Raw genomic sequence first — 14539 nt, 5'->3', positions numbered from 1 at the left:
TTAACTCATTTTAACTTACTTTTATTATATAAAATTAATCAGGTAGTTTTACAATCTTTTTTAAATATTTAATATATTTTTAGGGTAGACAACACCATCCGTTCTCGCGGGTATCTAATCCACTTTAACTCCTTAGTTGAAGTGGTTTTACAACCTCATTTGTAATGAGTAAGATTAAATTCGGATGACAAATTAATTCTATCCATTCGATCCATATTCTTAATATATCATATGGACTTTGTTAGGTAGACAATAATTTTTGTGAATAATGTGAATAATAAGCTCTAAAATTGGCCTAATAAAATAACAATAATACTAGAAAACCAAGAGGATTCCAGCTAAAAACCATCCAAATGCTCCTGGGCCGGGATCCGAAAGCCCACTTCACTTCAGCCGAATCCCAAAATTCACGCAGGGTAAACAAAATTCACCCTGCCCAAAACCCTACCCTTTCCTTTCACTCTTTTATTGCATCAGATTTTGAAACCATCCACGGCCGCGCCAGAACACCAGGAGCATCGGGAAAACCTCGTCTCTGACTTCATTTGATGCCATGCCTCCGCCCACTGCGCCTCCACCCAACGTACCAGAACGGCGCGACTCTCCCGTCCCCTTGTAGCTTCCTCAATCTCGGTCGCGGTGACGAGCTCCCACCTAGGTTTGTCGAACGAGTAGGTTCTCCTGCTCACAGAAGGCGCGCCGCTGCTGCTGCATGCCGGTGTTGGCAGCGCCGTTGAAGCCTCCTGGTGCAGCTCTGTTGAACGCCGTTGGATAGCCACTGCTCCAGCCTGGAAACCTCTCTTCATCTCATTGATTGGTAAGTATTTAGATGTTGCTTCTGATTTCCTCTTCAGGTTTTTGAAAAAGGGTTTGGACATGATGTTTTTATAGTGTTTTCGATGATTTTTTAGGGATTGGAGGTATTTGTTGTGTTGTATATTATGTTGGATACTTCAGGTACTAGTACTGGTAGTAGTATGAGATATTCGTAAATTGTGATGAATCACTGGTCGTTTTGATAAATATCAACTGAATGTTTCATTTGTGGGTTCTGTGTACTTTGATTGATTGCTCTTGGATACCCTAGTTGATATTCTTCCTTGTGGTTTGGTAGTTTCGCAAAAGGGTAAGTTAGTGATAAATAAGTTTTTTTTTTTCCTAATTGAACTTTGGTCTGAATTTGATTATGTGAAATTTTAGCATAAAAAATTTGATTTTTTGAAACAGATTTGTTGGAGGTTTAACAACATTTATCGGAATTTTAACTGTATGATTCTTTTATTATAGATTGGGGTTTTTACTCTCTTTTTGTTTTATATCATGGGTTGGATATTTTTTCGTTTATGCAATATGTATCTTCCTTTCAAAAGGTTTATACTCATGTTCTTTTGTTTGGATAGCTGAATTCTGTTTGCAAATGTTAAGTTATAGTATGTTTATAAATTGCTATAACTAGATATTCCGTATAACATTTTAAATTTGAATGTGATAAGAATAAGATTGTGTTTGTAAAATCAGCCCTTACAAGTTTGGGTGTTGATGAGTTGAGCTGACTGATTGTGACACCAACCCAATCTCGTCGATCCTTGTTTGTGCCTCCACTATGGAAAAAGTATCAAATAAAATAAATCACTGGTGTATGTTGTAACACTCTAATTAGCCTAAGTTTTGTCTCGTGTCGTAAAGTAAAGGTTAATCAAAGGTTGCGACAGTTCTAAGCTCATACATATAATATATAGAAAGAATTAATATAATCTAGAAGCCCGATGAAGAATATAGCTCAAAAATAGGATTTGAAAAGCGCAAAACGTAATAGCGAAGCTACTAACTTAAAGCACAAGAAATAGATACAGTATAACAAAATATCATAGTATAATATCATAAGAATCTAGACACGGCTCGCGGAGTTTAAGCTAGCTAGCTATATACAGACCATACATGAAAACAGACAGTAAAAACAGCTTATACAAGTTTTGTTCTCTCAAATACAAGTCTCTAGGTAAAACAAAATACAAAAGTGAGAGATGTATAAACAAAATAAACAAAAGACTCGAAAAAGGTATCCGGATCCTCCGCTTCTTTCACCATCCAAGCAACTCACCGAAGTGGGTTGCAACCTGCATTTGAAAAACACAACAGAAATATGGTATCAGAACCGGAGGTTCTCAGTATGGTAACAGTGCCCAGTGATGTAGGATATAAGACCCCGGGACGCCAAAGGCAATCCTAGACTTCATATCCATCACAAGATTCAATCTTAAAGCATACTAAAACAATAAAGCATAATCATATAATTCTTAACATAACTAAACAGGGTACTCTATTTTAAGGGATTTCTATTCTAACCAAACACCGCTGTCTCACAGCCTTCACCAACCTATCCTCCATGCGATCCCATCGCCACCGCCTTCCGAACCTCCTCAATCCCAGTAGAAATCACAAATAATTGCAATGCAAGTAAAACACAAGTAGAAGCATATAAGGCAAGTAATTCAAGTAATCAACTAGGCATGGTATTCATTTAGGCATACAATTACAAGTCGGCAAAACAAGCAAATAGATAGAAAATGCATATGATGAATGCCTGCCTTATTGGTTGTGATATCACATTGTCGGTTCAACTGCCAATCCGACACATCTCTATGGAGATGTCGCCCTTCGGAATCATCATTGGAAACCCCCGAGATATAGTGCTCGGATCACTGTTCAGGGTTTTGCGCCTGCACGCTCTATTGATCTGAAGGGATGTGAGCGGGATACTCTTACCTCAGACCTCACATCTCAACGCAAGCGGGATTTAACCAACGTCCTTACACCGCCGCTGCTACCTCGACAAGCGGGATCCAACCGCCGTTCCTGCCGGGCGCATAGCATCTCATAATCTCAACATAAAACAGTAGTTCAGTGGTTTTTCAGAAAATATTCTCACTACATCAATGATTTATCATTGCACATTCGAGTCCTCAACTCATCTCAACCATTGTTACATCAACATTTCCATTCTGAGTCCTCGACTCATCTCAACTACTGTCAACTTACAATTCAGTTCTGAACTCAATAGTTCATCAGTTCTCATCTCATATATTAATCATTCTTCACATACCGTCAAACACATCCTCAGTACACCCGAAACCTAAGCTTCCGTTTTCTAATTTTTCATAATAATCATCAACTAAAACCTTTAGATTATTTCCCATGTTCTCATGCCCAAAATTATGTCCAAGAATCTTAAAATGGTGTTATAGAAGCTTACAATCTTGTTGGGAAGGTGAAATAGTTGAAAACAAAGTTTAAAATTGAGAGACAGGGCGTGTGCGTACGCACAGGGGTGTGTGTGCGCACGCCCAGAAGAAGTTTTAAAAAGTGTGTGAACGCATAGAGGTGTGCGTATGCACAGGTACCAAAATTTATAATGTCTGTTCGCTCGCACAACCTGTGCTAGCGCCCTCAACAGACTAGCCTTCCCAACATGTGCGTGTGCACAGGGCTGTGCGTACGCACAGGTTGCAATTCCTCATTGGGTATGTGCACGCACAAGCTGTGCTAGTGCTGTGAACAGATTGCCTGCCTCTGCGTGTGCGTGCGCACAGGTTAAAATTTTCGCAGAGGTGTGCATGCACCCATACAATAAATCACAAAATTCTACAACTTTGCAGAATTTCAAATTTTTACACCAATCTTTGAATGATCATAACTTCCTCTACAAAATTCTAAATTTTACAAACTTTATATCGATTTGAAGAGTTTTCAATAAGCTTTAATTTCATACAATTTTCAACCAATTTTGAAAACCGAAAAAAAATTTATGATCAGACAAAGTTTACCAAAATTTCTTTTTATCAAATTTTCACCTATACTCAATTTACCAAATTCTCAACCACATCCAACTAGATCAATACCACACTTCCATTTACAACACAAACTGTCCTCTTGGGTCAAAATTCACCATTTTATGCAACTTTATCATCAACACCAAATGTGCAATACCACAATCAAATCCCATTCTACTTTTCCAACCACATTACCAAATCATCAACATCAATATCACATATATCAACACAATTCACATCTCAACTTCACATAATCATTCATCTTCATCATATCCTTATCAATCATCATAATCAAACTAAAAAAAAAATCATCAATTCATCATAAATCATTACATACCATCATTCAACAACTCAACAACCATTTAAATCCAAACCTATCCTATGGGTCACTAGCCTAAGTGTTCATGAATATTATATACTACATAGAGAAAATCGAAACCATACTTTGGCCGATTCCTTATATGCACCAAAACCCCAAATGAGCACAAATTGATCACCAACAAGCTTTCCAACACAACCCAAGCCACCATCAATCACCAAAGGCCTCTAAACTCACAATGATCAAACTATATATGCATAAACCATCACAAATCAACCTAAGGCTCCATATAAACATAATCTCACAAGAGTTCAATACCTCTTACCTCTCCCAATAGCTTTGGTAGCCAAAATCCAATGCTAAGTAAGGATTAGAGTGAACCTAAACATCCAAAATCACAAAAACTCACTTAATCAAAAGCCCTAAATTTTCAAAATTTTGAAGAGAAGAACTGAGAGAGATTCGAGCTTTCCTTACCAGTTTCTTGGATTGATTTTGTAGAGCTCTTCACAAGGAACACGTAGCCGCAAACGGTGCGACGATCGGAGCTCTATAGCTCAAGATATGAGTTTGAGAAGATGAAAATGAATAGTATCAATGGGGTTTTCATCTTTTCCTCCCCCTTTCAGCTGATGTGAGTGTGTTTAAGTGTTGTGTGTTGAGTTGGGTTCACTAAGGGACCCTTTTATATGTTGGGCTTGGGTCCAACTTGGGCCCGGTCTAACTCGTTAGCGTTTTTAGCTCGTTTGGCCCAACTTCGGGCCAAACCTTCAAAATTAATGCCCTATTTTCGAATTCTAATATTTTTCTAAGGTTTTTGACTGTTTTCACTTTTTTTTTCGCGTAGCACCGGGCAGACTTGAGTTATAACTTTCCTCCATTAATGCAATATAAAGTCAATTAAACCAGTTCAAATGAATTCAGCAGCATATTCCATTAATTCAATCAGCAAACTCAGAATAGTTTCAAGTACTTTCAGCAGCATTTTTTCAAAAAAAACTGTCAGTAAACTCAGAATATTTCCAATTTCTCAACAAAATCGTCAGCAATTTCTCAACACAATTAACCAAATAGTTTCAGCAACATATTCATGAAATCAGACAGTAAAGCAGTGAATCTCCACACAATCAAACACTTTTCACACGATCTCAACAGCCAATTCTCCATTAATTCAGCACAAAACAGCAAATCATGAATACAGTTAACCATTTTCAAATAATTCCAGCAACAGTTATAGCAATCAACAATTTCAACGCTTTCAGCTCAAACGAATTCAGCAACAATTTCCAGCAATACAATTCAATCCAAACACTTTTCAAAACCTAATAACCTAAGCTAATCCTATCATACAACCTAAATCCACTAAAAGAAAATAAAAAACTAAGCTGAACTAATCATGAAATTGATTGAAAATTAAAACTGAATTCTAATCAAAACTAAACCAAATTAAACTGAAATAAAGGAATTAAAAAATTGAGTTTGTTTAAAATCTGTACAGAATAACAGAGTAAAAAATTAAGAAAAACATGGAGGTTGCAGCGGTGGTGGAGACAGCCAGAGTGCGTCTCCATGCTCGCTGGAAGGAGGAGAAACAGGGACTGTCCTCTGTTGCGTCGAAACTTGGCTGAGCTCAGGGGGCTTTGGCTGTTCTACTGGTTCAGTGTTGGAGAGTGAGACAGGGTGGAACAGAGCAAAGGGCCGGAGCTAGGGTTCGGTGGCCCTGAGGTTGCTGGCGGTGACGAAGCAGGAGCAAGTGTGAAGGTCTGGTTCGCGGAGAGAGGAGAAGAGGGTTGGTGTGGCTAGGGCTGGAAGTGAGTCAAGCCAGCTCATGAGCTAGCTCGAGCTCGACTCGTTAATAGCTCGATAAGCTAAGCTCGTGAGCTAGTGAGCCAAGCTTGAGCTTGGAATTGAGCTCATAAATTAAATGAGCCGAGCTTGAGCTTGGATAAGCTCAGCTCATTAGCTCGTGAGCTGATTCGATATATATATACACATATCCTATATGCATTTAATCTATATTTTTAATATTATATATATACATATGAAATAGTAATATATAATTATATATATTAATGATTTTAATTATTTAAAATTTTATATTTATTTTTTACATATAATTTTGATGTAGGACATAAATAAAAAAAATTTATAATTTATTGATATAGAATTATAGATTATGTATTTATGTTTCTATTATTTGAGCCAACTCGTGAGCTCGAGCCAGCTCGTGTGCTTTTGGTGAGTCGAGCTTGAACTTAAAAAATAGGCTCGATTGTTAATGAGTCGAGTCGTGAGCCAAGCTCAATTTTTGTGAGCCGAGCTTGAGCTTGGTTTAGCTCGACTCAGCTCGGCTCACTTCCAGCCCTAGGTGTGGCTGAGGAGGACAGATAGGGCTTCACGCTGGGTGGTTCGGTGACGATGACAATGAAGAGGAGTGTAGACGCGGTTGTGGGAGTGGGAGTGAGAGAGGGAGAATAGGGAAGAATTTTTGTGCGGCTATGGGAGCGTGAGAGAAAGGAAAGGATTTCTACGTTTTTAATTAGAGTTTATTTAATTAATTTTTAATTATTTAAATTTTAAATTAAAAAAATTTAAAATTAATTAATTATCCATAATTTAATTTTAATTTCAATTAAACCCCATTGTATCCATTGTACAATAAGACTATTGTCTCCTCATACTTTTCCTGAAGATAATGGTATACGATGAATATATATTATTAAACAATAATTTTAGGAACACACTACAACTCTAAATTATCCACCTAATATTAGGATAATCATCTACATACCTAATGAATTGAACATTCGATATATCCATTGTTTACATTGTTTAATATTTTTATTGTTTATCTATATTTTTTTTATATCATATGCATGTTAATAAAAAATATATGTATATGATGAGGAGATAGAGCTTTAAACATAAATTTTTTTTCCTTTTGTACATATACTTAGTATCAGTTAATAATTCAAATTGTTAATAGTATATAAATAATCTTTGATACCATAAAATGTGTAAAGATTAAATATTATGTTTGAGTGAAAATAATTTTATTTTTTGCGGGTGGAGTCAAATCAAATTCGAATGAGATGATTTGGAATATAAATAATATTTGTGTTAAAAGTTTTAAAACCACAAATAGAATTAAGGTAGAGGTTAAAATTTATTCTACGGTACTTATTGCTATTTCTATCTTTTTTTTCTGTTGTGGCACATCATTTTTTTTTTCAAGTGACATGCATATATAACTTAGCCCTTTTTTTTATTATGTTTTAAATTTTTCTTTAAACTTTCTATTTCACCCTCTTTGACATTTGACATTTAATTTTTTTTTTTTAGATTATTCTATGCTTGCATTGCATGTGATACTTCTCTCTTTGTACCATAATATTTAAATCTAATATGAGTATGTGGTTCTAAACATGTCTTCGTAAAATGTGTTATCTTATTTTGATATTGAAAATATGTTTATCTCGTTTAAAATTTCTTTATATACAGTCTTTGTGGATTATAATTTGATGTCAACAATTACGTTTGATAAAATAATTTTTAAAATTTAAAAATACTATAAAAGACATAAATTTAAGCGTTAAATTTAAAAATTAGTTAATATATGAGGTTATAATTATATTAGACTTTTAATTTTTGAAGAGCACAAGTCAATTTTAAAAAGTTCCGCCTTAGTTACTTTCAAAAGTACTCCGATCTTTTAAAAACTGCAAACACAAGTATATAGTGTTTTTGATTTACCAAACACAAAATAAAGAGTTTATGCTTTTAAAAAACACAAGCATTTCTTCAAAAAGCTTTACTAAACCAAACCTAAATCAAGCAATACAAAAAAAAAAAACATACTAAATCAAGAGTTTAAATTTTACTTATAATAATATCTGTTAATGCTTATTAATACATGGTTTTACATCATATACAAATTTCAACAAAACATTTACATGTAATTTCATGCTATTGTTATGTTTTATACTTTTATTTGAATATAAATTTTCATGTATTAGTTACCAAATAACTTAATATATCTTGACATTAGACAAAAAATTTGAGATAGAACCCATTTTTTTACATGTGCTAGATAATTTTACATATAGTATATTGCGCAAAGATGCCGGTCCTAATCTAATTAAATATTAATAATTCAACTCTTTGACAACATGAAAAAACCAAAAGCTCTGCCCCCCCTCTATCTATCCAAGGGATGGAAGGGCAGAGGCCTTTGGTGTCCCCTCCAGTCAAGAATTAGGGCCTCACAATGAATAGCCAATATGCTTTTATCTCATGCCTTTCTTCGTTCATGGTTCGATATTCTGGTGTCCTAGGCATAGAGGAACCACACCAATCCATGCCGAACTTGGTGGTTAAACTCTACTGCGGTGACGATACTGTAGGGGAGGTCCTGCGGAAAAATAGCTCGGCGCCAGGATGATAAAAAGCTTAAGACCTCTCTTATTACTTTTTCAATATGAAAAAGTAATAAGAATTCAAAATGAAAAAGGTCGTCTTATTCAAAACCCCAATTATGAAATCCCTTCTCGCCCACTTCACACCTCGGAACGCACCGTTCTTATAGAGAGAGAGAGGCGCTTTCACATCTTCTTAAGCCGAAATGAAATGGCTGGGGAGAGGGAAGGTTCCCTTTTTTTAGTTTTAGGGTACTCCGGAAAACAGATCCAGTGGAGACGGGATGGGGCCTGTAGCTCAGAGGATTAGAGCACGTGGCTACGAACCACGGTGTCGGGAGTTCGAATCCCTCCTCGCCCACAACCGGCCAAAAAGGTAAGGACCCTTACCTCTGGGGGTAAGAAAATCATGATCGGGCTAGCGGACAAACTCATATAAGCAAAAAATCTCAAATATCCTTGATCGTGAGACATATAATTATCACTATAAATAAGAACCAAAATGCCAACAGTAGTGATTAATATTAACATAATAAGGGTAAGTGAATCGATCAAGTAACCAAATTCTAAAGAAAGATCATTATTTATAGTCCAAGACCACACATATTGATAGATGAAACTCTTATTATTATTTATTTGATCGATCGACAGCGCGACGGAAAAAAGCATAACTATACCTAACAATAAAATACAATGAATCTTTTTCCTATTTTTTTTTACTAAACTAAAAAGAATCTTTGTTTTCAATTTTTTTCAATAACTTTTTGGTATTGTTTTTGTTGTATTTTATTTTGTTCATTCAATCTATAACATAAATATTTTTTTTACATTATAATATAGATCTAATTTGAATATTATTTGATTAGAGTCTATTTAATGTTGTAAATGTAAATATTAAGAACTTTAACTTTGAACTTTTTATTATTATAATTTTAATTATTTTATTAATATCTTTTTTTAATTCTTTATTTTAAATTATTAAATATTTCGAAATAGAACTGAATAAATATTCTATTTTAGAATAGAAAGAAGAAATATAAATATTCTAGAAACTAGAAATAAAAAAATAATTTGAAATTCTTTTTGGATTATTTTACTCAACTTACGAGTTGCTCAGATATGGGAGAAAATAAAATGTGATAAATCTTTAGGGATTTTTTTTTACGGACCATATATACATATAAAATTCAAATCTTGTTAATGATCTAGATCCTTATTAGGATCTCTAAGTATAATATAAAAAACGATTAAATAAAAAAAAGATAAAAAAAAAGACTCTTTCTTTATTTAATTTCTTTTGTATTGATGGATTCATTTTTCAATTGATTTGGCAATAATGAATGAAGGGATTACAAGTAATCCATGTCGATCTCTAAAGTGCGTATTGATATATCAATTCAATAAATATATCTATTTTATTTATATAATTGAATAATAAAAATAATGGATATATGATACGTCTCTGTCAGTTAATTAAAGCAAACGATTCTATAATCTAAAATAATAAAAGATGAAATTATTATTTGAGTAATAATAATAATTATTATGAAATGGAACAAAAAATTCGTAGTTTTTCATTTATTATCAAATATTTTTTATTTCTATTTCATTTTGGAATCCAAAGAGATGCATATTCTTTTTTTCATTCTTTTAACTAATTGAGGAAGAATTTGCAAATTGATAAAATCGGGTGGACGAATTTTCCATCTCCAAGGAAAACCATTCTGATCTCCTATTAGAAAAATCCCCAATTCTCCTTTGGAGGCTTCAACTCTTACATAAAGTTCTTGTTTCGGCAATTTAAAAGTCGGAGACGGTTTTTTACTAATGAATCGATATTCAAAATCATTCCATTCTGGTTCCCTTTCCCTATCAAAGTAACGGATTTCTAAATTCTCATATGGTCCGCCGGGAATTCCTTCCAAAGCCTGTTGAAAAATTTTTATGGATTCCACCATTTCACCAATTCGAACTAAATAACGAGCTAATGAATCTCCTTCTTTTTGCCATTGAACGTCCCAATCAAATTCTCCATAACACTCATAATTTTCAACTTTACGCAGATCCCATTGTATTCCGGAAGCCCGAAGCATCGGTCCTGATAAACCCCAATTAATTACTTCCTTTCCACTAACAATGCCTATTCCCTCAACCCGTTCTAAAAAAATGGGATTTCGCGTAATAAGTTTTTGATATTCAACAACCCCTGTTAAAAAATAATCGCAGAAATCCAAACATTTATCTATCCAACCATGAGGTAGATCGGCCGCGACTCCCCCGATACGGAAAAAATTATGCATCATTCTCATACCTGTCGCAGCTTCGAATAGATCATATATTAATTCTCTTTCTCAAAAAATATAGAAGAAAGGGGTTTGTGCACCAATATCCGCCATAAAAGGTCCCAGCCATAATAGGTGAGAAGCTATACGACTCAATTCCAACATAATTACTCGAATATAGCTGGCTCTTTGGGGTACTTGAATATTTCCCAACTGTTCTGGTCCGTTTACGGTTATTGCTTCTGTGAACATCGTAGCTAAATAATCCCAACGTGTTACATAAGGCAGATATTGTATAATTGTTCGATTTTCCGCAATTTTTTCCATCCCTCTGTGTAAATAACCCAATAATGGTTCACAATCAATAACATCCTCACCATCTAGAGTAACAATAAGTCGAAGAACACCATGCATTGATGGGTGGTGAGGTCCCATATTGACTACCATGAGATCTTTTCTTTTAGCTGTCCCATTCATAGGTTTTTCCTCGATTTATTCTTCCATGAATTTCGAAAGAAAAAAAATTAATCAAGATTCAAGACCTAAAAAATCGAATAATTCAAAATGACTCTTCAAATTCAATTAACGAATTATTGAAAAAGAGGGTATTCTCATATATATATCGTTTTGGCGGCATGGCCGAGCGGTAAGGCGGGGGACTGCAAATCCTTTTTTCCCAGTTCAAATCCGGGTATCGCCTGATCGACAAGAGAATTGAATTTTGACCTTTTAATTAAAAAAATGAGAGGAAAAAAGAATTTATCTGTAATGTTTTTCGACTCTACTAAAAATCTGATCAAAACTTGTTTGATGTTCTAATAGAATTTATTGAATAGTTTCGTGTTAATATAATGGTTTTAGTGCAGAATCGAATCCCCATTTGACTCTGTACCAGCGATTTAAATAAATATATATATAGTTATTATAGTTTCTAGTATTCTCAGTGATTAGATTAATACAAAAAAAAAACAACAAGAATTAGTGAACAATAGTAAAATAATTCCTTCATAGTGATATTTTTTATAGAGATAGGAGGTAAAATTCACATGGATATAGTAAATCTTGCTTGGGCTGCTTTAATGGTAGTTTTCACATTTTCCCTTTCTCTCGTAGTATGGGGAAGAAGTGGACTTTAAAGGTACGACTAATTTGACTTAAAACATGATTTCATTTCTTAATTCATGTCAATACAGTGAATGAAAAAAAAGATTCTATTTTTGCTTAAGATTTAATAAATGGACTCGGGTGCATAACCATAACTATGGGTTCCAATGTACGAGATCTTGTAGCACTTACCAATGAGGCCCTATTATCTTTCTATTTTGAGCGCGGATTTTTCTAGCCCAATTGTATCTTATTTTTATCACGAATTATTTTCCTTGGTTAACAATAGTTGTACTTTTACCAATAGCCGGGGGTTCCTTAATATTCTTATTTCCTCATCGAGGAAATAAGATAATTAAGTGGTATACAATTTGCATATGTTTAATCGATCAGGCAGGGGAAGGACTCTTTTAAGGTAAAGTTGAGAAATTAACATACTGCTTGCCTTATTCCTTCCCTTTTTAGCACAAAGATTTAGTAATTGGTCCATTCTTAGCCTAGGCAAAGTCCATCTTGCTGTGATAGTTTTGCTTGATTTCGAGTCTCTAACTCGAATTCCAATTTTTTTTTTTTTTGATGATCTAAAAACTATTTTTTTTTTTTTTCCAGTAAATTTTGTATTTTCACTAACATCTTTTTTTTTTTCTAAATTGAAAAAAAGGAATTCGATTGGTATGATCCACGGGTTATTCGTATATGCCTTAATAAAATCTTCATTCGGTATGGAATGATTTAATATTTCTTTATTTATTAGCATCCAATCTAAATGTTTTCTATGCAGATTTTCTTCCATATCTATAATGTAATCTTTTGCTATATATCTCTTTATAGAGATATCGCTCGTTGGATCAAATCGTTTTTGTTTACATGTTTTGTAATTATAAGAAAGAAATTCTTTTTTATTTGCTTGGAATGATGATTCATATCTAGAAATATATGAGTCTTTCTTATCTTTAATGGATTGATATGAAAAAAGATCATATTCATATTGTGTGTTTTTTTTTAATGAGCCTAATTGTTGGTTTTTGTAAGGAATTGATCTGGTTTTTTCATATGAATCACATTTTTTTAAATCTTTATTTTGAATGACATGACGTTTATGGATTCTATTTCTCCATTTTTGTGGCACTAATCTAGACCATCTCCTCTGAGATAAATCATATTGATAATGACTCTTTAACAACCAATTTGTCCATTGATTCATTAGAGAATTGGGGGGGTTCTTGGATATAAATTTTAAATAAAATATTCTTTGTATTCCAAAAAAATAATCTTTTATTTCATTCTTAAGAAAAGGGGATTTTCGATGATATGCAAAAACATATTTTAACTTATATATGTTAATAACTTGGGTTTCGGATAATTTAAAAAAAACATATGCTTGTGACAATGACGATACGTCACAAAATTTATGGGAATTCGTATTCCTAAGATCATAAGATCTTTTGAGAAGCGAAATAAAGTAAATTAGACTTTTATTTGTTTGATCAGTTCTTTCCACATTTTCTTCATTATTGTAAATAGACTTTTTTTTTGTTTTTGATTCAAGAAAAAGTTGTACATCAATGCTACAAATCAAAATGATACACAGAAAGATATTTAGGTATACCCTCTCCATGAGAGTATTTAAAAAATAATGCTTCGAATTGTCATCTAATAGAGGATTTTGTGACTTATAAGCTAATAGAGGATTTATTTTTTGTAATATCTGCCAAATATTTTTTTTTAATGCTAATTCTTTAGCATAAAAACTTGCTTTCTTCGAAATAATATTTCTCTCTGCTGTTAAACTCCCCCTTTTCTTTTCTTTGGCCATTTTTTTCATTTTTTTAATGATTGTCTTTCGTTTAGCATTTATATCTTTTTTTTTTTTTCAATGAAGAATTTGTCCAATTAATAGAGTTTATTCTAGTATTTGATTTGTAAATCGTTGGATTTTTCTTACTCATTGTTGAATCGTTTTGATTTTGACTTAATTTAAGTCCAACGATTTTTTGGAATGTAAGTAGCACTAAAGTTGGGAATTGTTTTATTTTTTCGTTTATAAATAGAAAAATTTTGATGATCCATTTTGCTCTTTCTTTTAAAAAATTTATAAACAATTTTGTTCTTGCATTTAAAATCCCGAGAACCTGAAAAAAATGATTTTGCCATTTTTTTTTTAGTTTTTAGTTTCGTTAAAATGGAATGAAAGAAGGCAAATGGATTTCGGGTAACGCGAAAAAAGGGCAATTCCACTTCCGTTCCCAAAATTGTTAAAAAGCTAAGGTCCCTTTTTTTTTTTCATTGGATCCTTTTTAGTGGATCGTAGCTTAGATCTGTGCCAAGGTTTCAGATGAAAAGGAAATCTAATTTGTATCTGAATACCGTCTAGTAGCCACTTTTTTGGAAATTCTATATATTCCATAAAAAAAGAATAAAAGATAAAATATTTTTTTTCCTAATGAGTTTTGTTTCTTATTCGTCGGTTTTATCTCTTTTGTAAAGGCTTCAGTTAATAAAAAAAAAAGTATTTATTAAAAAAATTCTCATAAAAACGAAATTTGTCAAATCAAATAAAAACATTCGTTTATTTTGTTTGATATGCAG

Source organism: Arachis ipaensis, chromosome B07 (genome assembly GCF_000816755.2).
Source record: "Arachis ipaensis cultivar K30076 chromosome B07, Araip1.1, whole genome shotgun sequence".
NCBI classification, from domain to species: domain Eukaryota; kingdom Viridiplantae; phylum Streptophyta; class Magnoliopsida; order Fabales; family Fabaceae; genus Arachis; species Arachis ipaensis.
Note: the sequence above shows the minus strand (reverse complement) of the source record.